Source organism: Petaurus breviceps, unplaced genomic scaffold (genome assembly GCF_028583685.1).
Source record: "Petaurus breviceps papuanus isolate PSGF00001 unplaced genomic scaffold, PetGlider_PUasm1.0 90925, whole genome shotgun sequence".
NCBI lineage: Eukaryota > Metazoa > Chordata > Mammalia > Diprotodontia > Petauridae > Petaurus > Petaurus breviceps.
Window position 1 is genome coordinate 17,951,199 of NW_027187380.1, and position 27,576 is coordinate 17,978,774.

A 27,576-nucleotide genomic window follows, 5' to 3' on the forward strand; every position below is an offset into this window, starting at 1 on the left:
GTTAAATGATCTTAAATAAGAATGGTGTGGCTTTGCTCAGTGCTTATGCAGGACAGACACCATATACAGATGTTTCCAGGTTCGTTGTGATTTTTAAAGGAATTTATTAATGCTGGAGGTTCTAGCATAGCACATGATTTGGTGAAATGGGGAAGAAGGCATAAAGGAGAAGGAAAAGATCATGGAGAGTGATGATTTTAGTAATAATTACTGGTTATTTTGTTCCTAATATGTGCATCATGTTATAGTACCATGATTACATTAGCTTAATTAATTTTTTTAGTCACTTAACTTTTTTGCCTCAATTTCCTCATCTGTAAAATGAGCTAGAGAAGGAAATGGCAAATCCACTGTCTTTGCCAAGGAAACCCCTAAAGGGATCACGACTGAAAAGATTTGGACACGACTGAAAAAAACAACGAAAAACAATTTTTTATACTTTAAAATTACAGTGAAATTTAAAGTATTTTTTTAAAATAAATCTTGGCATAGAAAACTGAATGCAGCATAGTAGATAAAATGCTAGATTTTGAATCAGGAATATCTGGGTCCAAATATTGCCTTAAATATTTACTAGTTGATACTTGAACAACTCACTTAACCTTGTACAACTTAATTTTTTTTTGGAGGGGGTAAGGCAGGGCAATTGGGGTTAAGTGACTTGTCCAAAGGTCATGTGGCTAGTAAGTGTTGTGTCTGAGGCTGAATTTGAACTCAGGTCCTCTTGATTCCAGGGCTGGTGCTCTATTCACGGTGCCACCTAGCATCCCCCAATCTAATTTTTTTAATCTACAAAATGGAGGTAATAAGATAATAATAGCTATAACATTTATTTTGCAGGATTTTGTAAGGATCAATCACATACAATGTCATGTACTATGCAAAATTTAAAGTGATTCAATAAATAACAATTATTATTATACCTATAATAACTATCGTTATCATAATTATCATTTTGTATTCCTCTCAGCTTCCTCCTCTTCTACCTTATCTACTCTACCAGGATCCAAGCAACACGTAGTACCAATTTTGGTATATAAATTTAAGACAAAAATTACTTGTCTTGAAGAATTGAAATTTCTGGAAACTAAACTATTTATTGTCACAATAAAAGATATTAAAGATAAAAATCATGATTTAAAAAATTCTACTGTGTTATGGAAATGCCAGTTAAGTTGATGACAGGGAAGAAGAACATAGAGAAATGATAAAATCAAAGAGAAATGGGTCAATTCCTCCTCCTAGTGTAGAACTATAGAAAAAAACATGACCCAAAGTAGAATGAAGGTGGGACAGGAATTGGGCCAGAGAAATCATGGTGTACCATGCATGAACTCCAGTGAAAAGACCAAAAACTGTCAGAGACTTGGGAGAGGGGGTTGATTCATTGTAAACTCACCCCAACTGGCTTAAAACCAGGCAGTGCTTTGAAAAGGGGTTCCCAATTCAGTATCAGTTTAATGCAACCCTTTTAGATGTAGGAATTGGCAACCTAATGGCATAGAGCAGCCTGACTTGTTTCCATAGATCACTGATAAGGGAGATAGGGCCATCCCGAATACTCCTGGAAATATTAGGAATCATAGCAAGAGGTGTGTTCAATTTAGTTCCTGAGCCACTGTTCTGGGGGAACTTTTCATAAGGTCTGAGACCAGAATGATTTCCAACATTTGACTGAGACCTGTTGAAAGGAAATTAAATACTAACTGGAGATTATGTGAATAAGAATGAGACAGAGACCAGTTGAGACTAGAACCTACAGTGGGGCAGCAGGAGACTGAGACAGAAGTCAGGAACTGAGGCAGAGGGTGAAGACCTAGTACCAGGCACCTCATTTATATATATATCAAATTACTTGTTTTCTCAAGTAGGAAGTGGGGTGTGAGTAAGGAAGAAAATTTAGAACTCAATTTTTTTGAAAAGCATTGTTAAAAAAGAGTTTGTTTATAGAAGTAGACAAAATAGTAGTAACTTTCATCTCAAGGACTAGGAAATCAAGGATCTCACAGAAAATAATGCAAGAATGTAGGAAGGACAGGTATCCAGAAGTACCAGATCTCAAAATATAATCCAATTTATAATCATCAAAGCATTTTGCTACTAGTTTGAATAAAAAGGTGATCAATGGAGCATATTAAGAGCAATAAAACTCAGAAACAATGTATCATAGTATAATAATGCTTTATAAACCTAGGAACTCTACTAAGCTATGCACTCATCATTTGACAAAAAACTCGTGGCTAAATGCTAATGTAGTATGGTAAAAATGAGGTGTAGACCTACATCTTACACCCTATATATTTCAAATCAATACATAACTTAGGTACAAAAGATTATATAGTAAACATATTAGAGGTAGATACCTTTTACATCTAGGATTATGGAACATGTGTTGATCTATTAAGAGTTAAGGAAGATCACAGGTGATAAAATTGGTAATTTTAATTAGATAAAAAATGTTTGTTTTTTTAGTAGTATTTTTTATTTTTTGAAGAGGGTAAAGCATGGCAATTAGGGTTAAGTGACTTGCCCAAGGTCACACAGCTATTAAGTGTTAAGTGTCTGAGGCCAGATTTGAACTCAGGTTCTTCTGACTCAGGCGCCAGTGCTCTCTTCACTGTGCTACTTAGCTACCCCTAAAAAAGTTTTTTAAGTTTTTGTACAAATAACATAAGTGCAGTACTAATGGGGGAATAATTAAGAAAAATATTTCCTTACAAATTTCTTAAAGACTTGATGTCCAAGATATATAGGGAAGTGAAGCAATACAAATATGAAAGTATAAAACCTATACAACAATAAAAAAATGGTCATGGGATATAAACATGCAGTTCCCAAGAGAAAAAAGACTAGCTATCAACAACCATGAAAACAAAGTCTAAATCAAACACATAGCCTGCAGACCACATGTGGCCTGCATTGCTCCTGAGTACACCTGAACTAGATTAAAATGTAATTGGGAAATAGTTAACAAAATAAATAAAAGTGCAATAAAACATAAACAATATTACATTTTAAAAACGGTGTGATCCATAGGGATCCTTATGTATGGGTGGTGACTCCTATTGATATTTGAGACTGATACCACTACTCTAAATCACTAATAACAAGAGAAGTACAAATTAAAATGACTTCAAGGTTTTACCTTATATCTCTCAGATTGACAAATATAGAAAGTTACATTTGTTGGAGAAGCTTTGGAAGGATAGGTACGGGTGTTGCTGATAATTGATCCAACCACTTTGAATGATATTTGGAATTATATCGCCAAAATAATTAAGTACACATACCCTTTTACCTCATAACACCATGGCTGAGTATATGCAAAATAATTTATAGTAGTGTTTTTATTTGTCATAAGAAAGAATTGTAAACAAAATGGATGTCTATCAATTGGGGAACAGCTGAACAAATTAGGGTACCTAAATGTAATGAAATGATATATTTGATAAAGGGACAGATCCAGAGGAACCTATGAGGACATGTATAAACTGATATAGAGGGAAGTAAAGAGTGAAAAACAGAAAGAACAATTTATGCAATGACTTTAACGTTGAAATATAAAACATCCATGAAAGATGGCCAAATGCTACTAGAAAAGATTGATGATGGATTATATTTTCTGCAATTTGGGAGAGATGTGATTAACTAAGAGGTGCAGAGTGAAGCCTATACTTCTGCACACAGATAATGTAGAAGTCTATTTTGATTAACTATTTTGATTAAGATGTTATTGGAGGAGCAGTCATGGAGGAGGCAGTCATGGGGAGTAAGGATAATAGTATCCCCCCAAAAAAAGTAGAAGAAGGAAAAAATCAATGTCATCAAAAGAATGTAGAGCAAAGAAATAAATTCAGAAGGGGACACAGACAAGTAGGGAACTGGTAGAACTTCGATGTGAAACAGGAAATATGTTTTTAAAATACTATAGAGAGGAGATTTACCATTTTTATACCACCTTTTATTTTTCTTTTAATAGTGAAATACTTGCTTTTTCTATATTTTTCAATCTCATAATAACAAAATGAGAAAAAATATTGTTTAATCTGAAATCTGGAAGGTTTGTCAAGGATGGTTTGGTTCAACCTATACCTGAATAGGTACCCTTTCAGTCCCCAATTGTAGTCATTTAGGTTGTATATGAAGACTTTCAGTGACAAGGAAATCACTAATTCCTGAAATAGTTCATTAAATTTTAGGACAAATCTAACTGTCCTAAAAATGTTTTTCCTTGTAGCCACCTCTCTTCTTCTATTTATTCTCTCCAGTTGTACATTTTATAGTAAGGCAGTCAATAAAATGTATGAAGTACTTACTATGTACCAGGCAACGTGTTAGTTACATGCTGGGATTAAAGAAAGAGGCAAAAGGCAGTTTCTGCTCTCAAGGAGTTCACAATCTAATGTGGATACAATAAGAAAATACATCTGTACAAACAAGGTAGATATACAACAAATACACTGCAATTTAAAGAAGGAAGGCATTAGAACTTATAGCAATCCACATATACTAATTATATACATTAATTAATATATAAATCCTATTCCACACAAAACGATTTCATTTTTCTAGGATCATCAATTTAAGAGATTAATGGAATCTTGGAAGTTAAAATTCCAACTCCCTATTTTACATATGAGGAAACTGAGCCCCAGGGTCTCATTGCTGGGAGATATCAGAGGTGAAATTTGTGCCCAGGTTTGCTGACTTTAAATGCAACATCCTATTCATTGTAATGACAGATGTCATATTCCACATACCCCTTCTCTTCTTCAGAATAAATAGTAATTAATATATTAAAAACATAAAGGAACCAAAGACATATCTCTAGGGTACTCTACTAGAAACTCTTTCCAGGTTGATCAACTTATTTCTTAGTACGCTTTTCATTCTATTAGTTCAAAATACACTTTTGCTGAGAGATGGTTAAGGAATATGGAATTTGTCATTAAATATATTTTTCCTTACAGTAACATATCTATTTTTTAAAATTATCAATACTACATTGTGCTGGATTGACAAAAATTGTGTATACAATACAATGTATATATAATAATTATCAATTATATATAGGCATATATGGACTCATAAATTATCTGTCTGTTAATTCTTCAAAGAATTTTGTTTTCACTGGAATCACTGGTATCTATCCACTCTTGGAAAAACTCTGAAAACCAAAATATCTTCAAAAACCAGAAGGTTCAAGCTCAGGTTGAAATTTCTATTCCATGCAATTAACTGAGGTAACCCTGGCAAAAAGGAAATCACCCATCTTTTTTGAAAGTATTGAAAGATAATTATTTACAACTGTCCAAAGACTTGAAGCCTAAACATATGTGGCTTCACGTCTGAACCTTTATAAGATCTGCCAGTTAAAAGAAATAACCAAATGGATATCAGACACTTAAGAAACAAGCTTAGTCTCAATGAGTACATGAAGTCAGTTCAATAAAGGTTACAATAACATGTGAACAAAGGATGTCTTTCCATTGACAATACATAGAGGCAGCTCATATTTTTGGTAAGGGTGAAGTGTTCTTTGGCTATTAAGAGATATTAAAGAAGGTAAAAAAAAAAGCAGAGAAAATCTCATTTTCTTCCTTTTAATCTCTTGCTTCCACACTAGGACTGTGTTTTGTGACCTTAGAAGGCATTAACATCTTAAAAAGAGAATAACAATGTATTCTGTGAAATTAGAGACCTTAACTACAAGGTGCTAATTTCCCTTAATCTGAGTCAAGGGACTAGAGCAAGTAACAAGCAGAGTAAGGAAATGATGGCTTTTCCATCACCAAGAGATTATCAGGGGTAGGTTTGCTTACCAAAATGTAAAAGTACTTACAGATCAGATAATATATTAATCCAATTTGGAGGTCTCCAGTGAGCAGAAGCAAATTAACTAGTTCTAATAGACTCATTGGACCACAATTTAGAAAGGATCCCTTAAATGGCCAGTGGTCTGGTAGAATATTGAAACTGAGTCATGTGTGAGTGTGTGTGTGTGTGTGTATGTGTGTGTAAGAGAGAGAGAGACAGACAGAGAGAGAAGACTGATGTTTGCCTCTATTTCGCCATCTCCTTACCCCCCCCCACCACACCCCAAGCCCTACCCTTTTTAAGTACTTCCCTCTCTGCCTTTGGGAATTTGACAGTATTATAATCAGTCTCCAAATATTAAAATTCTATGGCCAAACTCCTTTCCTCCCACTTAATCATACTCAGAATATTATATATTATACTACTGGGTTCAAAAGACAATATCTGGGATGGCTGCACAGGTGCACAGGCAGACAGAGCTGGACAAGTCTGGGCAAGCTGATTCACCAACCACAGGAGCGATTTCCAGGCCTATCACCACAGGACTTGGAATCTGTCACAACTGGGTAAGAGACAAATACAGGGCCCACATCAGTGACAGCAGCTACTCCAGGGGCTATTAACCTACAGACTGGAAGTTTAAAAATCATCTACCTGAACTTCCAGGGACTAAGATGGCACAGTAGACACCAGCTGCTCTAATCCTCCCCTCTGATCCTGAAAACCCAAAGAATATTGCCCCAGAGTAAAATCCTAAAATAGTGTAACCAACTGATGGCTTGGGAGTCCTATAGGAAGGGAGTGGCTAAGGCTGTGCCTCAAAATGAAGAAAAACAGATTACAAAGAAAAAGACTTTAAAAATTGTGAGCAGGAAGAGCCAAATTCAGAAGAAAACAGCATTGATTTTACATGCACAACTGAAGCCTCAAAAGGGACTATTAACAGGTCTCAAGCCCAGAAAGAATTCTTGGAAGAGTTCATGAAGGATTTTATAAACCAAATTAGAGAGGCAGATGACAAGTTGACCAATTCTTTTAAAATTACAATTGAGAAAATTAAAAAAACATTTCATTGAAGAGAACAGCTCCTTAAAAACTAAAATGTGTGCAATGGAAAAATAGGTTCAGAATCTAACTGGAGAAAACAAATCCCTAAAAATGAACTCTTAAAATATGATTTTAATACTCTACAAATTATTTGGGAAAATTGGAGAAGGACTCCTACCAAATTCTTTTTATGACACAAATATGGTACTGATACCTGAATCAGGAAGAGACAAAATGGAGAAAGAAAATTATAGACCAATTTCCCTCATAAAAATAGATGCAAAAATTTTAAATGAAATATTAGCAAAAAGACTACAGCAACTTATCACAAGAATAATACACTTTGATCAGGTAGATTTTATTCCAGGAATTTAAGGATAGTTCAATATTAGGAAAAACATCAGTATAAATGATCATATCAACAATAAGAATAGCAAAAACAGGGGCATCTAGGTGGTGCAGTGAATAGAGCACTGGCCCAGGTGTCAGGAGGTGCTGAGTTAAATCTGGCCTCAGACACAACACAAAAAAATAGCCATGTGAGGCAGGCCTGGAAGGCGCGGCCAGCAGAGGCAGGCCTGGAAGGGGCCTAATCAACTCAGAGGGCAAGTCTTCCCACCAACCACAAGGGCCACTACCAGGCCTATCACCAAAGGGCTGGGACTGGAAAGAACAAGGTAAATACAGGGGCCCTTGTCCTGGACAGCAAACACCCCTGGGGCTACCACTTCATAGCCCAGAAATAAAAAAAAAAAGCCCCTTTTAGGACCTCCAAAGACCAGGATGACAGAGTGAACCTCACTTGCTCCAAACCCCTCCTCTGACCCTGAAAACATAGTAACTCTTGCCACAGGGAAAAACCCTCTACAGTAAAGGCTTGGGATCCTACAGGAAGGGCGTGGCTAGGACCCTGCCTCAAAATGGGTAGAAAGAAGATTACAAAGACTCTGCAGTCCTACTATCCTCAGAGGGAGGAACCAAATTCAGAGGGAGACAATGTGGACTCCTCACCCACAGCTGAAACTTCAACAGGAAATGGGTCCGAAGCACAGAAGGCTCTCCTAGATGAGATCAAAAGGAACTTTGAAAATAAAATGAGAGATAGAAGACAAAATGAATAATTCTCTCAAAACCAAAATAGCAGAATTAGAAAAACATTATAATGAGGAAAACATCTCTCCTTAAAGAAAAGTGTATGATATGGAAAAGGAGATCCAAAAATTAGCCAAGGATAATGATTTGCTAAAAACTAGAATGAACCAAATGGAAACAAATAACTCTATGAGGAACCAAGAATTAGTCAAGCAAAACAACAAGAATGAAAAATTAGAAAAAGAGGTAAAATACCTCAAAGAAAAAATAACTGACCTGGAAAACAGATCCAGGAGAGGTAATCTGAGAATCATAGGCCTACCAGAAAATCATGATGAAAAAATGAGCCTGGACAACATTCTCCAAGAGTTCTTTAAGGAAAACTGCCCTGAGACACTAGAACCTGAGGGTAAAATAGAAATCGAGAGAATCCACCAGACACCTGCTGAAAGAGATTCCAAACTGAAAAGTCCTCGAAATGTTGTGGCGAAACTCCAGAATTACCAGGTAAAACAGAAAATACTTCAAGTGGACAGAAAGAAACAATTCAAATATTGAGGGTCCGCAGCGAGGATTGCACAGGATTTGGCAGCTCTACACTGAAAGAGTGGAGGCAGTGGAATACAATTTTCCATAAGGCAAAAGAGCTTGGGTTACAACCAAGGATCACATACTGTAATGGGAATGTAAATGTAAAGATCTTCCCTGCCCCTAGGCTAAAGTGCACCTGGAGCCTGGGGTGGGAGGCTTGTTTTTCAGTAGATACTTTTTGATTGGCCAGTGGGTCCAAAAGGTTGTTACATTCTCTAAGCCAGGAGAAGGTTATATAAGCCCTGATGTGAGGCTTTGTTTTGGGGTTCACTTTGAGAAGTGTTCTGTGATTTGATATGTATTCTGGGAAGCTATTGTCCAGAGTCCCCCGGCTTTGAAAAACCCAGATGTTGAAACCCAGATGGTGATTTGGTATGTATATAATGACTGGGCAGTTTGGAAAGCTGTCTACTTTATCTGTTTCTGTCTTGATAATTCTGCCTGTATACTTTGAAGTTCAGGGTGCTGACCTTTCCCCCTGAACGAGGTAAACGATATATGTTTGACTGATTAAAGTAAGCTTGTTAACCCATTTTGAGTTGCTTTCCTTTATCAGAGCAGATCCAAGAACCTGAATTGGCAGCAAACCCTGAGGATGCTTGGGGTGCTTGCTGCTACACATACCCAGCAAGACTGAGCATATTCTTACAGGCAAAAAGATGGTCATTCAATAATATAACAGAGTTCCAGATCTTCTTGATAAAAAAGCCAGAACTCAATGGAAAATTCATCCTCCAATTACTAGATGCAACAGTGACTTAGAAAGGTGAACAAGGAAAACACACACACGCACACACACCTTGCTATTTGATAAGAGCACACTGGTTATAGACAAGTAGAGGGTATGAGTATAAAATACACAACATGATGATTTAAAAAATCTTATTAAGGGCTACTAAGAGACTGCAATGCAAGAAAAGGAATAAACAAAGTGGAAAATGGTAAATTATGACACACATAGAGGCATAAAAACCGTATAGCAGAGGAAAAGAAGAGAGGGAGATGGGAATCATATGAGCTTTTCCCTCATTGGTTCTGGTACAACAAGGGAATAACAACCAGTTAAGCATAGGACTTTATGGAGAAGAAATGCAAAAAGTATCATTTTAGAGGGAAAGAAGGGAATGAGAGGAGCTTTGCATGATATTTGTTCGTGTCACTCTTGGTGCAAAGAAGAAATACCATACTTCATTAAATGTAAAAATATCCTACAGGCAGTAGGAGGGGAAAGGGGCTAGGAAAGAGGGGTGGGAGTGGTTTGTAGTGAGGGAAGAAATAAGAGGAAACTGGAGGAAAAGGGAGGGGGAGGCTGATAAGGGAATACTGAGGGAGGCAGTGGTCTAAAGGAAAACTATTAATGGAGGGAAGGGAGAAGGGGGGACATATGATCATTAACAAGGGCAGGAATGGGATGGAGGGAAAGAAACAGATAACAATCATAACTGTAAATGTGAATGGAATAAACTCTCTAATAAAATGGAGACAGATGGCAGAAAGGATTAGAAATCATAATCCTACAATAGGCTGTTTACAAGAAACACATCTGAGACAGATACACACAGGGTAAAGGTAAAAGGCTGGAGTAAAATATATCATGCCTCAGCTAAAGTAAAAAAAAAAAGCAGGAGTAGCAATCCTTATCTCAGATAAAGCAAAAGCAAAAATTGACCTAATTAAAAGAGATAAGTAAGGAAACTATATCTTGTTAAAAGGCACCATCAAGAATGAAGCAATATCATTACTTAACATATATGCACCAAGTGGTGTAGCATCCAAATTCCTAGAGGAGAAGGTAAAGGAATTAGAAGAAGAAATAGATAGCCAAAGTATACTAGTGGGAGACCTCAATCTCCCCCTCTCTGACCTTGATAAATCCAACCTCAAAATAAACAATAAAGAAGTTAAGGAGGTGAACAGGATTTTAGAGAAGATAGGTATGATAGATCTCTGGAAAAAACTGAATGGGGATAAAAAGGAATATACTTTCTTCTCAGTGGTTCATGGCACATACTCAAAAATTGACCACGTTCTAGAAAATAAAAACCTCACAAGTCTATGCTGTAACACAGAAATATTAAATACATCCTTCTCAGATCATGATGCAATAAAAAATATATGCAAAAAAGGGCCAGGGAAAGACAGACTAAAGACTAATTGGAAATTGAACAATTAAATCCTAAAAAATGAGTGGGTCAAACAATAAATTATAGAAACAATCAGTAAATGAAAAGAGAATGATAATAATGAGACAACATAACAAAATTTGTGGGATACATTAAAGGCAGGTCTTAGGGGAAGTTTTATATCCCTGAATGCATAACATGATTAAATTAGAGAAAAGGTAGCTCAACGAATTGGGCATGCAATTGAAAAACCTAGAAAAAGAACAAATTCAAAATCCCCAATTAAATACTAAATTAGAAATATTGAACACCAAAGGAGAGATTAATAAAATTGAAATTAAGAAAACTATTGAATTAATAAATAAAACCAATATTTGGCTTTATTAAAAAACCAACAAAATTGATAGACCCTTAGTCAATATGATAAAAAAAAGAAAACAAAATAAAATTATGAGTATTAAAAATGAAAAGGGTGAATCTACCTCGAATGAAGAGGAAATCAAAACAATAATTAGAAATTATTTTTCCCAATTGTATGCACATAAATTTGACAATCTTAGGGAAATGGATGAATATTTACAAACATACATGTTGCCTGAAGATGAAGTAAATTACTTAAATCATCCCATCACATAAAAAGAAATTGAACAAGCCATCAGTCAACTCCCTAGGAAAAAATCTCCAAGGCCAGATGGATTCACTAGTGAATTCTGTCAAACATTTAAAGAACAATTGATTCCAATACTCTAAAAACTATTTGGGAAAATTAGTGAAGGAGCCCTACCAAATTCTTTTTATGACACAAATATGGCACTGATACCTAAATCAGGAAGAGATAAAACAGAGAAAGAAAATTATAGACCAATCTCCCTCATGAATATAGATGCAAAAATTCTAAATAAAATACTAGCAAAAAGACTACAGCAAATTATTTCAAGAATAATACACTTTGATCAGTTAGGATTTATTCCAGGAATGCAAGGATGATTTAATATTAGGAAAACCATCAGTATAATTGATCATATCAACAATAAAACTCACAAAAACCACATAATCATCTCAATAGATGCAGAAAAGGCTTTTGACAAAATGAAACATACATTCTTATTAAAAACATTAGAAAGTATAGGAATAAATGGAGCCTTCCTTAAAATAATAGTTAGAATCTATTTAAAGCCATCAGCAAGTATTATATTTAATGGGGAGAAGCTGGAAGCATTTCCCATAAGATCAGGGGTGAAACAAGGGTGTCCACTATCACCCCCCTTATTCAATCTGATTCTAGAAATGGTAGCAGTAGCAATTAGAGAAGAAAAAGAAATCAAAGGAATCAAATTAGTCAAAGAAGAGACCAAGAAATCACTCTTTGCAGATGATATGATGATATACTTAAAAAATCCTAGAGAATCAAGTAAAAAACTCTTTGAGATAATAAATAAATTTGGCAAAGTTGCAGGATATAAAATAAACCCACATAAATCCTTGGCATTCCTGTATATTTCCAATGAAATTCAACAGCAAGAGATAGAAAGAGAAATCCCATTTAAAGTTACTGTAGAAATTATAAAATATTTGGGAATCTACCTGCCATAACAAACCCAGGACCTATATGACCACAAATACAAAACACTTTTCTCACAAATAAAGTCAGATCTAACTAATTGGAAGAATATAAATTGCTCATGGCTGGGTCGAACTAATATAATAAAAATGACAATTTTACCTAAATCAAATTATACATTTAGTGCCCTACCAATTAATTTACCAAAAAACTACTTTATAGAGCTAGAAAAAATAGTAACCAAATTCATTTGGAAGAATAAACGGTCCAGAATATTAAGGAAATTAATGACAAGAAATGCTAGGGAAGGTGGACTAGCTATACCAGATTTCAATCTGTATTATAAAGCAGCAATCATCAAAAGTACTTGGTACTGGCTGAGGAATAGAGGAGTGGATCAATGGAATAGGCACACTAGATTCAAAAGTCAATGACTATAGTAATTTAGTTTGATAAACCCCCAGACCCTGGTTTTGGCGATAGGAACTCACTATTTGACAAAAATGGCTTGGAAAACTGGAATATAGAATGGCACGAACTGGGCATAGACTATTATCTAACACCATATACCAAAATCAAGTCCAAATGGGCGCATGACCTAGGTATAAAGGTTATTGCTGTAAGCAGTCTCGTAAAACAAGGAATAGTTTACCTGTCAGATTCCTGGAGAGGGAAAGACTTTATGACTAAACAAGAATTAGAGAACATTATAAAATGTAAAATGGATAATTTTGACTACATGAAATTTAAAAGCTTCTGTAGAAACAAAGCCAATATAACCAAGATTAAAAGGGATGTGGGAAATTGGGAAAGAATCTTTACAATCTATGTCTCTGTCAAAGGGCTCATTTCTAAAATATACAGAGAATTGAGTCAAACTTATAAGAATACAAGTCATTCCCCAATTCATAAATGGTCAAAGGATATGAACAGGCAGTTTTCAGAGAAAGAAATTAAAAATATCTATAAGAACATGAAGAAATGCTCTAATTTACTATTGATTAGAGAAATGCAAATCAAAACAACTCTGAGGTACTACATCTCACAGTCAGATTGGCTAACATGGCAAAACAGGAAAATGATAAATGCTGGAGAGCATGTGGGCAAATTGGAACACTAATGCATTGCTGGTGGAGTTGTGAATTGATCCAGCCTTTCTGGAGAGCAATCTGGAATTATGCCCAAAGGGCTATAAATACTTTCATACCCTTTGATCCAGCAATACCACTCTTAGTGTTATATCCCAAAGAGATCATAGAAGTGGGAGAAAGATCCATATGTACAAACATATTTATAGTAGCTCTTTTTGTTGTGGCAAAGAATTGGAAGTTAAGGGGGTGCCCATCAATTGAGGAATGGCTGAACAAGTTGTGCTATATGCATTTTATGGAATACTATTGTGCTATAAGAAACGAGGAGCAGACGGTCTTCATATTTACCTGGAGAGGCTTATACAAACTGATGCTGAGTGAGAAGAGTAGAACCAGGAGAAATTTGTACATAATTACAGATACAACGTATGTGTGATGACCAACTTTCATAGACTGGACTCCTCTCAGCAATGCAGTGATATATGTCAATCCCAAAAGACTCTTGATGGAGAGAAATATGTGCATCCAGAGAAAGAAGTAGAAAGAACTGAGTTTATATACAGGTGGAAGCAAAATACCTCATCTTTTTCCTTCTTTTATTTGGTTCTATGTCCTCTTTACCATTTTTCATTCCAGCTGATACAATCCGTCTTTATATCCTGACTAATGTATAATATGAAAGTATTTTCAGATCCTATACTTGACTATATGCTGGCATGGGGGGGAAGGGTAGGGAGGGGGAAAAATGTGAAACTCAAGGAATTGTGTAATTGAATCCTGTAAACTTAAAGGAAACAAACAAATTAATTAAAAAAAAAACCTAGCCATGTGTCCTTGGCCAAGTCTCTTAACCCCAATTTTCTTCCAAAAAAGCAAAAAAAAAAAAACAGTAAAAACCATATGATTATCTCAATATATGCAGAAAAGACTTTTGACAAAATACGACTCCCATTCCTATTAAAAACACTAGAAAGTATAGGAATAAATGGAGTGTTCCTTAAAATAATTAGTAGCATCTATCTAAAACCATCAGCAAATATTATGTGCAATGGGGATAACCTAAAAACATTTCCAATAAGATCAGAGGTGAAACAAGGATGTCCATTATCACCCATCTTCTTCAATTTGCTACTAGGAACATTAGTGGTAGCTAGAAAAGAAAAAGAAATTGAAGTAAATCAGATTAGGCAAATAAGAGACTAAGTTATCATTCTTTACAGAAGATATGATGATATACTTAGAGAATCAAATAAAAAAGTACTTGAGATGATAAATTTAGCGAAGTTGAAGGATATAAAATAAACCCACATAAATCCTCAGTTTCTTTATATATTTCTAATGAAATTCAGCAAGAAGAAATAGAGAGAGAAATTCCATTTAAAGTTACTGTAGATATTATAAAATATCTGAATATCTGCCTGCCAAAACAAACCTGGGATCTATATGAACAAAATTACCAAACACTTTTCACACAAATAAAGTCAGATCTAAATAATTGGAAAAACATCAGTTGCTCATGGCTAGGTCTAGCTAATATAACAGAAATGACAATTTTACCTAAATTAAATTACATATTTAGTGCCATAAAATCAATGTACCAAAAAATTATTTTATGGAGCTAGAAAAAATAGTAACAAATTCGTCTGGAAAAACAAAAGGTCCAGTATACCAAGGGAATTAATGAAAAGAAATGCTAGGGAAGGTGGCCTAGCCATACCAGATTTTAATCTGTATTATAAAACAGCAGTCATGAAAACTACTTGGTATTGGCAGAGGAATAGTGTAGTAGATCAGTGGAATAGATTAAGTACAAGAAACACAGCAAGTCAATGACTATGTTAATCTACTGTTTGATAAACCCCAAAACCCCAGCTTCTAGGATAAGAACTCACTATTTGACAAAAACTGTAGGGAAAACTGGAAAATAGTATGGCAGAAACTGGGCAAAGACCAATAGCTAACACTGTATACCAAAATCAAGTTTAAATGGGTGAACAAATGATTCAGGTATAAAGACTGATACTGTAAGCAATCTGGGAAAGCAAGGAATAGTTTACCTGTCACATTTATGGAGAAAGGAAGATTTTATGACCAAACAAGAGTTAGAGAGCATTATAAAATGTAAAATGGATAATTTTCATTACACTAAAATGAAAAGTTTCTATACAAACAAATCCAGTGTAACCAAAATTAAGAGGGAAGTGTAAAATTGGAAAAGAATTTTTACAACCAGTGTCTCTGATAAAGGCCTAATTTCGAAAATATACAGAGAATTTAGTCAGATCTATAAGAATACATGTAATTTCTCTTGATAAATGGTCAGAGGATATGGACAGACAGCTTTCAGAGGAAGAAATTAGAGATATCTATAAGCATATGAAAAAATGCTCTAAATCCCTATTGATTAGAGAAATGCAAATCAATACAACCTGAGGTACCACATCTCACTGGTAGATTGGCTAAGATGACAAAACAGGAAAATGATAAATGCTGGATTAGGATGTGGAAAAATTGAAACACTAATGCATTGTTGGTGGAGTTATTAACTTATCCAACCATTCTGGAGAGTAATCTGGAACTCTGCCCAAAGGGTTATACAAAAGTGCATTCCCTTTGACCCAGAAATACCACTTCTAGGGCTGTATCCCAATATAATTACAGAAGTGGGAAAAGGACCCCGTAAAGCCAAACACAAGCAGCTTTCCAGAGGAAAGCTGTGAACTGCTTTCAAGGTTCTGATTACATAGTATATCGGACTCTCCACTTACTCAAGAACAAATCAGAGAAAAACATTTACAGAAAATCAATGTACAGCTTTCACAATGTTACAACTTATCACAGAAAATCAAAATACAACATTCACCATGTCACTACTCAACAACTTATCACTAAAAGGGCCACATAGTTTTCACCAAAGTGGTCAAATTTAGTAACTCAATTATTCAACCATCCTTAAGGAGGTTTGCCTCCTTCAGGGACAGAAAGTACAATAGTCAAAGTACTCCACCCCTGTGTAGTACATTCATTTAGTCAATTACAGAGTCCTTAATTCAATCACACAGTACAATCACAAATAAATTACAATTCCATCAGTCAATACTCAGTCATCAGTCACTACTCAGTGTACATGGAGAGGTCTTTTCATCTTGACTCGGGGAGGCTTTCAGCTTTCATGGTTTCCCTTCCAGGGTCCTAGCTCCCACCTGAATCTAACCAACTGCCCCCTGAGTTGAAAGGCATAAAGCTCCCAGCTCTTTGTCCAGTTGTCTTTGCAGGTCCTGCTCCATATGGAAGCTCACATTGTTTAGTCCACCTCAAGTCCTTCACAGTTTTTGTTCCTGGGAAGAGAAAACTTAATAGAGCCACAGACTGAAAAAGTACCAATGCCATGGTAATGCTTCCTCTGACAGCTCTGGCTGGTCCTTGGAAATCCTCAGCAGCTTCAGAAGCTCTAGTTGGCCCTTGGAAGTCTTCAGTGCCATAAGCTCCATTCGCAAAATCAAAATCACTTTCTCCCATTCTCAAAATCAAAATCACTTTCCTCATAGAAGTTCCAGTCCAGCAGCAGCAGCCAGCCTTTAGGTGCTAATACCAGGAAGTTCTTTTAAGAAGATCTGCAAGAAGTTCTGACTTTTGGGGAGGCTAGGTGGCACAGTGAATAGAGTACCTGCCCTGAAGTCAGGAGGACCTGAGTTCAAATCCAGATTCAGACACTTAACAGAAAACTAGCCATGTGACATTGGGCAAGTCACTTAACCCCAATTTCCCTACCTTCCCCCTGGAAGAGAAGAAGAAGGAAGAAGGAAGAAGAAGGAAGAAGGAGAAGAAGGAAGAAGGAGAAGAAGAAGGAAGAAGAAGGAAGAAGGAGAAGAAGAAGAAGAAGAAGAAGAAGAAGAAGAAGAAGAAGAAGAAGAAGAAGAAGAAGAAGAAGAAGAAGAAGAAGAAGAAGAAGAGTTCTGACTTTCCCAGCTGGTGTTTTTCCTTATATGCCATTTGCTCCTCTCTCTTCAGCCCCTTCCTACATCACCAACAGGGGTTCATACCTTCTGTTTATTTCACAGACGCTTAATTTGAAACTAGGTGCTAACTACCTGTCAGCTTAGCAATACAAAGGGATCTTCACATTTCATTACTATTATAGACCTTTATGTACAAAAATATTTATAGCAGCTCTATTTGTGGTGGAAGACAATTGGACATCAAGGGGATGCCCATCAGTTGGGAATGGCTAAACAAGTTGTGGTATATGAATATAATGGAGTAGTATTTTGCTATAAAAAATGAGCAGCAGGTGGACTTCATAATAATTTGGAGAGACTTATATAAACTGAAGCTGAGTGAGGAGAGCAGAACATATTGTATGTATGATAACTAACTTTCATAGACTGGACTCCTCTCAGCAATTCAAGGTTGGAAGACAACTACAAAAGATTTATGAGGGAAAAGGATATCCATATGCAGAGAAAGAACTACAGAGTCTGCAGATTGAAGCAAACTATTGGCTCTCTCTCATTTGCGTTTGGTTTTGTTTTGTCCCTTCTTTCTCACTGTTCACCCCATTGGTTGTAATCCTTCTTTACAACATGATCAATGATCAACATGAATGTATTTGTAGAACCTATATTTGATTACATGCCACTATGGGGGAGAAGGGGGGAGGATGAGGAGGGGGAGAAAATTTGGAACTCAAGAGATTGTGGAACTGAATATTGTAAATGAAAAGTAAAAAAAAAATAAAAAAAGACAGCATATGCTTGAAGTGGTTTCAAAGACAAATTCTTATAACATCCAAGGAGTAGAAAGAAAAAGAAAAATTTGCTATAACTAATAAATTATTCCAAATTTTCATTAGGCCTGTTGATAGACTGCCTGAGATCTAATTGTCTTTCTTTTTCTTGTACTGGAACAGATGTTTCTTATAATTAAGGCTTGAGTGAAAATAGATGGCATAGCATTTAAGAGGCAGCACATGAGATGGAACATCAATAATAATTTTCATAATTTCTGATGTGTTTATCATTCTTTAAGGACTGCAGGGGAAGCATATCATCTCATCTGACTCACAATACTTTTGTGAGATGGGCACAGTTAGCACAATTAACCTATTCTAGAGGTTTGGAAATTAAGTTTCAGGAAAGTTAAGTACTTTTCACTGTGTCACATAGTCAACAAGTAGCTTGGATATTTCTATCTTAACATGTAACTGTAAATCCATTATCCTGGGCAGAATATAATGACAGAGTCCTGTGTTGGGGGACCAAGGACCCCATTATAAGTCAAAGTTCTCCTGTATATAGCATGTGTGACCTCAAGCAAAGTCAATCAACTTCTCTAGACCTGTTTTCTTATCTGTAAAGTGAGGGCATTGGGTGAAATGACCTCTAAGACCCCTTTCTTGTCTAAATTTATTATCATGAATTCTTCTAAATATAGGTCTGTTTTTAGTTACAGTATAACCTCTGATAAGCTTTGTTAAACTTGAATCTCCGTGCTTTCCTTCTGAGGGAATTGGAGACAATGATATGTTTGAAGTAAATTGGCTTTAGTTTGATTAAAATGTGATTGACCCATTGATCCACAAGAAAGAATTAAGAAGGGGCAGCTAGGTGACAAAGTGAATAGAACACCTGCTTTGTAATTAGGAGGACCTGAGTTTAAATTCAGCCTCAGACAATTGACACTTCCTAACTGTGTGTCCTTGGGCAAGTCACTTAACTCTGATTGCCTTGCCTCCCCCTTCCAAAAAAAAAGAATAAACTAAGGGCCTACTATGGGCCCTACACTATGCTAGGTACTGGGAATACAAAAATAAATAAACAAGACTTTACTTTCTTCAAGAAACTTAAATTCAATTGAGGAAGGCTTGTATTTACTGTTGTTCAGTCATTGCAGTTGTGTCTGACTCTTCATGACCCCATTTGGGATTTTCTTAGCAGAAACTGCTAAAACTGAAGTAGTTTGCTATTTCCTTTTTCCAGCTCATTTTACAGATGAGAAAACTGAGGCAAACAGGGTTAAGTAACTTGTCCAGGGTCACACAGCCACTGAGTATCTGAGGCCAGATTTAAGCTCAGGAAGATGAGTCTTCCTGACTTCAGGCCCAGCACTCTGTCCTTGGAGCCACCTATCTGCCCTGTAATTACCTAAATATGAAATGGATATGAGATGACAGGTGCCTGAGCTGAGTTTTGACAGAAGTTGTGGAATCTAAAAGGAGGAGGTCAGGTATGAGGGGACATGATGGAGATGAGAGACATGATTTTCAATACCATTCAGAAGCATTTATATTCTGTTTCTAGGGATAGTAGGGAGTTGGTGAAGTTTATTGAGGATAAGAAGGATATGGTTAGATCTACACGTGATCAGACTAGAAGACAGGAGAGCCTTAGGCCTGAGGATGCTGCTCACTTGCTGTGTACACTTAGAGAAGTCATTCTATTTTCCTTGGTCTCATATGTAAAATAATGAGACTTTGCTAAATGATTATAAAGTTTCTTTGCAGTTCTGACAGTTTAGGATTATGAGGAAATTGCTTTACCTCACCTGAAATTCTTCCTTCTAGTAGGATACATGTTGACTCATTATCACAGCTGATTTGTAATAAAAGAACAATGCTTATTGTTCACACAGCTGCATCTCTGGGTGGGAGTTCTTTAAATAAACTGACCTATTAATAAGTAAGGATTATCCCACTTTTAGCTGCCTTATTTTATGGATGAAGAAACTGAGGGTCAGAGAGAGCCAATGGCCTACTCAGGGCTGGAGAGATTGTGGTAGTGCCAAGATGAGATCCTAGGTCTACTAAGTCACAGTCCTAGGAAATAGCATTTAAACATTAGTTTAAGGTTTGCAAAGCACTTTATTACTTTATATTATTACATCTAATCCTCACGATAGGAGAGAAGGTAGTAGAGTGGATAGAGTTCCAGGCCTGAATTCAGGAAGACTCATCTTCCCTAGTTCAATTTCAGCCTCAAACACTTACTAGCTGGGTGACTTTGGAGCAGTCACTTAACTTTGTTTGCCTTAATTCCTTATCTATAGAAAGAATTGGAAAAGGAAATGGCAAACTTCTCAGTATCTTTGCCAAGAAAACCCCAAATGAGGTCACAAAGAGTGACATGACTGGAAAAAAAAAGAAAAGAAAAATCAACTGAAGCAACTGAAGCAATCCTCACAACAACCTTAGGTGCTATTATCCCTACCACTTTTCAGATGAGAAGAATGAGGCTCATTGAGCCATTCAGGATCACACAGCTACTGTTTGTGATTGGATTTGAATTGAGGACTTTGTGACTGCAGGTTCAACACTTTATCCACTGCACCACCCAGATACCTAAGTAGACATGGCAAGTGTCCTGCTTAGATGCCTCAACCACTTGAGCAAGTCAGTGAGTTTGAATGGAAAAATACCTATTTATTTAGATGGAAGTGATGGTTAGGAATAACCCAGGGCCTTGGCTGAACAACTTGGAAGAAAACTGATGCTGTATACATAGTTAGTGGCTCAAGTTTCTTTAAAAATCATTTTCCCCCCACAAATCCAGAAGTTACATCACTGATTTTTGGTTTTCCATCTACCCATCATTCCCAAACAGAAAGCCCAGAAAATTTTTAGATTGGCCTTTTATTGCTCAGATAGAAAAGGTAATTTGTTCTTGGATGAAACCAATTTAAATAAAAACAAGGAACCTATTTCCAAAGCATCCAGTTTATTTTATTTTATTTTTCCACAATTCAGGCAAGGTATTAAACACTGTCAGATAATAGCAAAATCCCCCAATCCAAGGGAAGTGTATGACTCATGAAAGAAGAACAATTTTTTTTAAACATAATAGATGATTTTTGTCAGATCCTCTTTTTAGTAACTAATAAGAGTTTGAATTAAACATTAGAAAGTGTGGATTGGATAAGCTCTATGATCTTTTCCAACTCTGAGTTAAGATGAAAAGAAACTTCCTTGAAATGATGTCTTAAGTCTTCCATTGTCCTGGATGGAGAGACAGTAAACATGAAACTATTCTCATGCAAACCATCTGTAGTTTTTTATTCCTCTGTAAAAAAAAAAAAATCCTTTTGACCTATCTTTCTATTTTGTTTATTCATTCATTAATCAATTATCAAGCATTTATTAGGAATATTCTATGTGCCCAGCTAGCAGAGAGGATACAAATACAAAGAATGAAACAAAACTAATATGCAATGAGCTTACATTCTAATGGGGAAACAAGAAGTACGTGTGAAATATTTATAGCGTATATACAACTATATTCAGAGTCGTTGAATAAAAGATAATCTGGGAGGGAAGGAAATAGTTTATGGGATAAAGAAAGGCTTCATATAGAATATGGTGCTTGAATGGCATCAAAAAAGGAAGAGAGGAGATGTAGTAGGGGAGGGAACAAGTGTATTCAAACAGTTGCTGTTGTTTAGTTGTGTCTGACTCTTTGTGTGATCCCATTTGGGGTTTTCTTGGTAAAGATACTAGAGTGTTTTGTCATTTCCTTCTTCAGTTCATTTTACAGATGAGAAAACTGAGGGAAACAAGATTATGACTTGTCCAGGGTCACATAGTTACTGTCTGAGGACAGATTTGAACTCAGAAAGATAAGTCTTCCTGACTCTAGGCCTGACATTCTCTCCACTGTGCCTCGGAGGGAAAGGCTAAATGTAAAGGAATAAAGGGGGAAAATGGGCAAAGCCTTGAGTGAGAAATAGCTAGATGAAACAGTGGAACATTAAACCTACATTCAGGAATATTTGAATTCAAATTTAGCCTTAGACATGTATTAGCTATGTGTCACTGGGCAAATCACTTAACCTTTCTGCTTCTGTTTTTTCATCTGTAAAATAAAAATAATAACAACAATAACAATAATAGTTCCTACTACCCAGTGTCATTGTGAATATAAAATAATGTGCTATCTATAAAGCATTTTGCAAACCTTAAAGCACTATATAAATGTTAGCTATTAGAATACTCATGAGACTTCTCATGGAATGTTGCATCAACCCCAGAACTAGACCATAAAACAGTGACTTTTTTTTACTCCTAAGACTTTTCAGGGAACCCTGTGTTAGTTCAGGATCCAGCCTTCAGACCTCAGGCCTCTGTCTTTTGGCTAGGGCCTATTTTAGTGTTTTGGAAACCTTTCCAGTATCAGGCATACCTCAAATGTCCAAATCCTGCTTCCTGTTTTCATTCTCCTATACTGAATCTTCAATTACCTCCTTCTTGCTGTGAGTCAAGCCTTTTAGACCTTATAGGACACACTATCATCACTTAATACTAGGTTGAACATCAGGGATTGACTTTCATTGCCTAATCACCTCCCTCCCTCAATGGTCTTCAATTCACCCACTGAAAAATTTTGGGGTGCCATTTCTTAATGGGTTCATACTCTCTAAGCATCTTACTTTCCCAAACTCAGTGATTTTTGAACGTTGATGATCACTGCAGAAACCCCAATTTCTACCCTAGGCTCTCCTACTCCCATTCCTCTTCTAACACTACCCTCACCAAAGTTTCAGTCCAGGTCTACCCACTTCTTTCATTGAACTCTTTGAAATGTTTGTTCCATAGTAAAACAAAGCAAAACACAACAAAACAAAAAACTCACTTTCATCTTAAACCCTTGTCTTTCCCACTCCAATTTCTGTCTCTCACTGAAACCTAGCTCCTTGATGACAGCATTTCTGATCATACTTTCTTGTAGTGGCTACATTTTCATTCATATTAATTGATTCAAAGATTATGGTAGGGGAGTCAGAAAACTCCTTGTTTCCTATCGTCACTTCCAAACTTTCCATTTACCCCTGTCACTCAGTAACTTTTCCTTCTTTCATGTTCATTCAATCCATGTTCAAAACCCTATCAAGATTCTAGTAGAGATTGTGCATACCCAGGACATTCTCCTTTCCTCAGTGAGATCAGTGCCTGACTAACAATATTTCTCTCTGCCTTTATTCCTGCCCTCATATGAGGAGGCTTCAATTTTATACTCCCTCACATAGCCTTACTTCCCACTTCCTCAGATAACTTACTTTTCATGATCCATCCTACTCCATCTCATATATACATAGATATCATGATACCCTTGATCCTGCCTTCACTCAGAAGTATCCCACTTCAGTGTTCATGCACTCTGAAATCCTTTTATCTTATAATCTTTTATCACTCTATCATTCCCTTTGCTTTGCATTCTCTAATCATGTTCTTCAGCTTCATTGTGACCCCAATCCCTCACTGTCTTGCTTCTTTCCCAAGTCATCACTCCACATTCTCCTTCCTTCCCTATCTTAATTACTTCATAGACCACTTCAACTCTCCGTACTCTCTAAGCTTGAGTCAATTGCTCCTCTAATATTTCACTGATCATGACTTGTCACAACCTTGTATGACTTCTGCCATCTGTATTCTCTACTATTCATGTACAGCTATATACAATTAGAGAAAATCATGAAGCTATGCTGACTGGGTCAGTACAAATTTAGATTTTTATAATCTCAAGTGGGCTCTCTCCAAAGCAAGGGAATCCTTTTACATCTCTTTAACCAATTAACTATCCCATTTATCCCAGTGGCTATTCTAAACATTCTGTCTCCTCAAGCCTTCTATGACACTCCTAACTTCTGCCTTCTAAGATGAGAAATTTGCCTTATTTGTTGTTGTTGTTCAGGCATTTTTCAGTCATGTCTAGTTATTTGTGACCCCTTTGGGGATTTTCTTGCCAAAGATACTGGAGTGGTTTACCATTTCCTTCTTCACCTCTTTTTAGAGATGAGGAATTAAAGCAAGCAGGGTTAAATGACTTGCCCAGGGTCACCCAGCTAGTAAGTGTCTGAGGAAAGATTTGAACTCAGGAAGATGAGTCTTCCTGACTTCAGTGTCACCTAGTTGCCCATCCAAAAAAAACTGAAGCCATTCACTGAATATTCTCTTGTCTCCTCTTTTTACCTAACCCCTCAAATGTCTTTCCCCAATATCTTCTTCTTTACCACTATTTCATGTGAAAAGGTGGCCCTTCTTGACAAAGCAAACCCCTCCACATTCACAATTGATCCCATTCCATCTAATTTTGGCAGATGGCCCCCTCTCTCACTCTTACTGTCTCACTAATCTTCAATTTCTCCCTGCCACTAATAGCTTTATTGCTGCCTAGAATAGTCTCTTTTCTCCCCCATTCTTTAAAAAATAAACAAAATGAAACAAAGAAACAAAAAAACCTCTTCCTTGACCATGCCCACTAACTGTTGTCCTATATCTCTATATTTTTTTCATGGCTAAACTTCTTGAAAAAGTTATCTATGATTACAGTCTCTACTTCCCTTCTGACTCAATTCTATACTCTCTTCATTCTAGTTTGCAACCTTATCACTTAACTAAAATAACTCTCTCCGAATAAACTCTCCCCAGAATCTTAATGGCCAAACCTAACAGTCTTTTATCAGTCCTCATCTTTCTTGACCTCTTTTTTAGCCTTTGATGATATTGATCATACTCTTCTCCTAAGATACTCTCTGCTCTCTGGGTTTTCATGACACTGTTTCCCTTAGTTCTCTTTCTACATATCTGACTGTTACCTCTCAGTCTTCTGGATCATTATGCAAGTCATGCTTAGTAACTATGGGTGTCTCTCTGGGGCCTGTCTTTGATTTTCTTATCATCTCCCTCTATACTATCTAGTTTGGTGATCTTGCAAGTTCCCATGCATTCAAATATCATCTCTATGTAGATGATTCTTAGATCTATATATCCAGCCCCACATTTCTCCTGAGCTACAATTTCTCAAAACTACTTTCCTGTTGAACATCTTAAACTAGGTGTTCCCTAGATAACTTTAATTCAACCAGTCCAAAGTAGACCTCATTATTCTCTCACCTGCCCCCAAAAATCTTTCTGTCTTCCAAATTTTCACACTGTAGTTGAGAGCACCATCACCCTCTCAGCCACCTAGGTTCACAACCTAGTAATCCTTGACTCTCCATACCCACTGACCCCACATATCCAAAATGATGCCGAGTCCTTTCGTTTCTACCTTCATACTGTCTGTCTCCTATGCCTGGAATTCTTTCTGCCCTAGCCTCTGCATCTTGACTTCCCTGATTTTCTTCAAGACTCAAGTCAAGTCCTCAAACCCCCCCCCCTTTTTTCCCCTACAAAATGGCTTTCTCAGCTTCTGCATCTTCCCATCCTCCCAACAACTAATGTCTTCCCTCTGAAATTATATCTCATTTACATTTGCATAGACATCATCATTTGCAAGTGTTCTCCTCAATTAGAATTTAAACTCCCTGAAAGTCAGATTTGTGTGTGTGTGCATTCTAACCGCAATGCCTTTAATATAGTAGGTGCTTAACAGTTTGCTTGCTTGAAGAACACAGAGAAGACCAGTTAGGTTGGATGGCAGAACTTAGAGGACATTGCAATGTCCAGTGGAGGCTTAAAGGATAGGTTGGGGTGAAGAATGAGGTGCTCTAAAAATTAAATAGAGGAGTGCAGATGAATGCACTAGAGAGACAATGGATTTTTTGAGGATGGGAGAGGTTACACTTACAAAAAATTATTTTGGTAGAGCTATGTAACATACATAGATAGGAATAATGATAGCCTTGATACAGGGAGATCAATTAGGAGACTCTTGCAGTAACTTAGGGCCTGAACCAAAGTATAAGCTGTATTTTGGAAGGAGACATGGAAATATTCGTCAGCTAATTAGATATATTGGTGAGATTAGACTCTAATGTAAAGATATTGAACCTGTGAGGTTAGAGGGACTGTCATGACTTCTATATAAACAGAGAAATTTGGAAGACAGCAACATTTAGTGGAAAGATAATAAATTTTAGATATATTGATTTTAAAATTTCTCAATCATCCAGTTTGAAATATCCAATAGGCAATTGGGGATGCTGGACTGAATTTCACTAGAAAGATCTAGAGTAGGTGTATAGGCTGAGAATCATCTGTATAGAAATGACAATTTAGCCCAGGAGAACTGATAAGGTCTGAAAAATGAGCGTTTATTCAGAATAACTTTTATGCATAGTACTGGCTTAAGGACTGTGGGGAAAAAAGAAAAACAAGTATTAAATATGACTCTGTCCTGCATGATCCAATTATTTTGAAGCATGGACAAGAGTATATTTACAACATCATTAAAAGTTTGTTGCTTTGAATTGTTCATTAGAATAGGTTGGGGCCCCTTATTATCCCATTACTATTGAAGACATTTTAGATTCTGCTGGGAAAAAAAAATGTGACCCTGATCTTTCCAAAGCATTAAGTTAAGGTAACTTAGCTTTCTTCATTGTCTGTTTTCCAGAGAACTTCACGGAGTTCAGTAGTGAATGTATTATTTATCCATCTATCATTTCAAAGTGTCTAGGGAAAAGGGAATGTCATTTCTATGTTGCAGATGGGGAAAAATCAGGCTCAGAGAATTTTAGTGAATTTTTCAAGATCATAGTGATAATCCAAATTGATTTTAGGTTCTTATACCTAATTCTCTATTATGAAATCAACAAAGTTCTTAAAAGCAAGTTCTTAAAAACAACAAAAAAAGACAGGTAAAATATTTAGTATTATAAAGATGTAACTAAATAAATATACATTTTTCCTGACAAATGTATCTGAAACAAGACTGAAATGTTTTAAACTTCATCTAAACCTGAGACTTTGTTAAAATAAATTAGGAGACAAGTCACTGGGTAGTTTGTTCAATCAGAAGCCAGGAAAACACTTTTTTTTCTTGTTTGAGTTTGTTGTAATGGGCATGAAAATCACAACAGAGATGTACTTGTACATTTACACATTTCCAGTACATGAATCAAGACACTGGTAAGTTTCTGATTCATTACATACCATGGAGTGAACCAGGGGCCTTACAGCAATCCATGAGGTCTCCAGCTTGCTTGAATTGGCTTTACTAAGGAAACCACAGCTCCCTGCTTTGGTCAACACACTCAGCAGGAAGACCAAAGGAGCATGGGTGAAAAAATTCCCCCAAGAACCAAAGCTTTCATTAGAGATCCCTGTGACAAAGCTGCCTCTAATAGTAGGAGAACGTGTCTTGGCTTCTGACATTATTAAATATCCCCATTTTCCTTTACCCACCCTTCCTCACACTCCTAAAGTAGGAGTATGGTGTGGTAGGAAAGGAGACAACTTGGCAAAGACACTACTGTGGGGAAGGGAGAATTTATTGAAATACTCCTAAATTCAGTAGATTATAGACTCTCCTTACACTAGTCC

At 36.3% G+C, this 27,576-nt stretch overlaps 1 pseudogene; it reads right to left on the reverse strand.

Moving 5' to 3' along the window:
- The window catches only part of LOC138152786 (N-acetylgalactosamine kinase pseudogene), a 45,161-nt pseudogene extending 28,320 nt beyond the window's left edge, over positions 1-16,841 (reverse strand).
- Between the last annotated feature and the right edge of the window lie 10,735 nt (positions 16,842-27,576).